Genomic DNA, 4,368 nt, shown 5'->3' with positions numbered 1-4,368 from the left:
CACCGACCTCTTCAGGAAAATTGGCCAGTTGGCTGCTGCCTCTACACTATGTAAGAGCTCCTCATCATAGTCTGTAGGGTCAGATCGGGCAGGTCCAGGTCTCCCTGTGCGGGGGGCTGAAGAGCTGGTTCCCGCACTCTTGAGCTTAGAAGCGGTAGTCTTACGTCGAACGCCAGAGGAAGAGGGTCCCTTGCCGGTGCGAGATGACATCCTGGCAAGAAGAAAAGAAAGCGGGGTGAGTAAAGAAAGGAAAATGACAGCAGTAAAGGGAAGCCTCAAAACCCAAATTCTTGCAAAATGGAAACAGGCGACAAGCTTGAAATGATAGGGAGCCCATGGACATGATGCACGGTAAGTGACAAAGCAGAGACATGATAAAACAGAAAAATGACAGCAAAGAGCATATGTAACTTGAGAGGATTCGATTCCAATGTGCAAATTCATTCACAATCGAGTAAAACTTGAAATCGTAGGTCTAAGACAAAATGCCATGGTAGCGGGATCATGAATGTACAAAAACATACCCAAATAGACTATGGAGGTCCATAAATACCAAGTATGTGATGAAAATCAAGGAAACCCAATACAAAAGAGGGGTTTTTCATGGGGAGACATGGGGATTCCAAGCAAAAGAGACATTTCACGAATTCTATAGTATGTTAAGCACAAATCAAGTGTAATGCATCACAAATGAATCATTAATTGGAGAAAAAGAGCGAGAATTGAAGAAATCCCCAAATTGGGAAAACTAGGGCACGAATTGGGGTTTTCTCCAAATGAGGAGATAAAATCCTAATAAACTACAAATGACCAAGAGAAACATCACAATCACTTGGAAATGCTATTCTATGGAAAGAAATGTGGAAAGAAAGCCTAGATTAAAGTCTACACATGCATTTTACTCCCCAAGAGGAAATTCTGAGAAAGGTGAAGAAGAGAATTACTTGGAAGTGGGGAGAGTTGAATCTTCTTAAAAGCGCCGAGTTGATGAGTGAAACCGCGAGTGGAAGCACCGAGGAGACCTCCAAGATTGCCCAAGGAAGAGAGGGAGAGAGAGAAAGAGGAAAGGAAGGAGGAAAGACAGAACAGGGTCTGTAGGGCCCTGTTCGCGATTTTACTCGGCCAGGACAGGCGGGCCCCCCTGCCTACTGGTGTCACCCGCCGGTTTGAGGTTCTGGGACCGACGGGCCGATCAGCGGGCCCCTACCCGCCGGTGCAGCCCACCGGTTGTGTAAACTTGGGAAATTTGAATTTTTTTTATATATTATTAACATGTTTATATTGATTATTATTATTATTATTATTATTATTCCTATGTTAATGTGTTATGGTCAAGTGGGACCATTGACATTTCTATTGGGGCATTGGCCCTGTATCTTGGAATTAAGTTGCGGTTAATTGCAGACTATCATACACTACAATACCTTATGTGATGGCATATAATTGTGTGCCGAAACCAATTCTACGGTGTTTAACCAATATGGTGTGTGATATGTTCCAAGTACAGGGATACGATGGTACGTACTAGATCCGGTAGCAATGCCCGAGGTACCTCACGGGGTCCTCGTCCGGTCGGTAGACCACTGAATCCTGGGGGGGTCCCTCTCTGTGGGGCAATCATCACCTCCACCACCTCCAGAGACCCTTGGTCAGGGTGGGGCACATGGGGACCCACCTATGACTACACTCCCAGACCCTCCACCGGTTATTACTCCGGGAGATGTTGCTACCATAATTCAGCAGTCACAACAGGCTTTTCAGCAGTAAATGCTTTAGCAACAGCAAGCATTTATGACTGCTATTCAGCAACAATTGGACCTTTCTCAATCAGGTCATCCTCCCCGGGTACTTACTCCACAGGACCCCCCTGTAGGGTCGGGAACGGGACCACAAGTGGGAGGTACACCTCCAATCCCACCATTCAGTTCCTCAGTATGGGATGCCTCCCCCATATTCTTACTATCCGGCTTATGCTCCTAACTTCCCGTCGACGAATAATACGTCAAATGTAGTGGAGTCATTCAAGAGGAACTTACCACCGGTATTCTCTAAGGTGGGGAGTGATCCTCTGGAACCGGACCAATGGATCCAAGAACTAGAGAAAATATTTGAGGTGCTTGAGTGCACGGACGCACAGAAACTCATTTGTGCTGGGTTGCAACTCAAGAAGGAGGCAAATTCTTGGTGGCAAGCCTTCAAGCCCAAATTGCTGGCCGCCCATCCAGAACCCACTTGGGAACAGTTCAAGGAGTTGTTCTTGGACAACCATTATCTGCGTAGCTTCAGAGACCGTAAGGAGACTGGGTTTATGGCTTTAGCTCAAGGAGGTAAGACTGTCCTTGAGTACCAACAACAATTCGAGAGTTTGTTCCATTTTGCCCCAAGGCATATGAGGACAGCTGAAGAGAAGGCCGTGAGGTTCCTAAAAGGCCTAAAAGCATCCATTGGGTCTGTACTTGAGGTCTTGGATTTGACTGACTATGGCTAGATTATGCAAAAGGCCAAGACCATGGAGGAGAAGCAAAGGGGAGAACAATCCCTCACCCCTGGACTGTGGAAGAGAACAAACCTATTTCCGGATATGGGAAACTCCTCCAAGGCATACTGCGGATCGTACAATTTTGGGCCTATGTATAGGCAACCCTATAGGCCATCTGACTACCCTCCTAGACCAGCTAGTGGTTCGGGTTCCACCTCTTTTCACCCGAACACTGGTGCGGCACCTACAGCTCCAAGGCCACCTCGACCTCCATCTGCAACGGGTCAAGTGCAGAGGGGCCTCGTCCCAGTTCCGACATCTTAGATTCGTTGCTTCAACTGCCATTCATATGGGCATTATGCAAAGGACTGTCGGGTCAGACCATCCTTACTCTCCAGTCAGCCCTCTGCGTACTGACCTCCCTTAGCTCGAGGAAATCAACCCCAAGGAAGGATGTATGCTTTATCAGCAGAGGAAGCTGAGGCCAGTACAGAAGTGGTAGTAGGTACATTTTAAATTAAGAATTTTTCTTATGTTAAATATTGATGACCTGCTAAAATTGTATTCATTGTTACACTAGGTATCCTACCCATATCAGGCATACCAGCCTATGTTTTATTCGATTCAGGAGCTACTCATTCATTCGCATCTAAGAGATTTACAGAGAAACTTGGGATGCCACCCAGGATCCTAGATCACGGAATGATTGTTAGTATGCCTACTGGTAAAGTTACACATTTGAAGGAAGTATATGGGCCGTGCCCAGTGGAAATTAGTGAGAAGAATTTTGATGCGCAGCTCATTAAGTTCAATATGCAGAATTTTGATGTTATATTAGGCATGGATTGGTTGTCGGCTCATCGAGCTAATGTGATGTGTGCTGAAAAGCTGATTAGGGTGACAGGTGATGAAGGGAAAGAATTGGTATACCGAGCGGATAAAATGAAACGGGTGAGGAAGGTCCTTGTCTCTGCTCTTCAAGCGGTAAAATTGCTAGAAAATGGATGTCAGGGTTACTTAGCATCGGTACTTGATGTTGATGCAAGGATTACACCTCTAGAAGAGGTAAAGGTGGTTAAAGAGTTTCTCGACATTTTCCTAGATGATCTGATGCATTTACCACCTGATAGAGAGTTGGAGTTTGCCATAGATTTGACTCCTGGAGCAGCTCCAGTATCTAAGGCTCCATACAGGATGGCGCCAGCTGAATTGAAGCAGTTGCAGATGCAGTTGCAGGAACTATTGGAAAAGGGGTTTATTCGCCCAAGTGTTTCACCTTGGGGTGCCCCAGTGTTGTTTGTCAAGAAGAAAGATGGCAGCTTGCGTATGTGCATCGATTACCGGGAATTAAATAAGCTAACCATTAAGAACCGGTATCCATTGCCATGCATTGATGATCTATTTGACCAGTTGCAGGGAGCCAGAGTATTTTCAAAGATAGACCTTCGGTTCGGCTATTATCAGCTCAAGATAAAGAGCAACGACATACCCAAGACAACATTTAGGACTCGGTATGGTCACTATGAGTTCCTGGTGTTATCTTTCGGGTTAACCAATGCACCGGTATCATTCATGGATCTAATGAATCGAGTATTTCAGGATGTACTCGATAAATGGGTAATTACTTTTATTGATGATATCTTGATCTACTCCAAGACCGAAGAGGAGCACACTCAACACTTGAGAATGGTGTTACAGAGACTGAGAGAACAACAGTTGTTTGCCAAGTACAGCAAGTGTGAATTCTGGCTTGAACAAGTTGGGTTCCTGGGGCACGTAGTGTCTAAAGCCGGAATCGAAGTAGATCCTGATAAGGTAAAAGCAGTAGTGGAATGGGAAAGCCCCAAGAATGTCATTGAAATTAGAAGCTTCTTGGGTTTGGCTGGATA

This window comes from Macadamia integrifolia, chromosome 5 (genome assembly GCF_013358625.1).
Source record: "Macadamia integrifolia cultivar HAES 741 chromosome 5, SCU_Mint_v3, whole genome shotgun sequence".
Classification (NCBI taxonomy): domain Eukaryota; kingdom Viridiplantae; phylum Streptophyta; class Magnoliopsida; order Proteales; family Proteaceae; genus Macadamia; species Macadamia integrifolia.
This window is presented reverse-complemented; position numbering follows the sequence as displayed.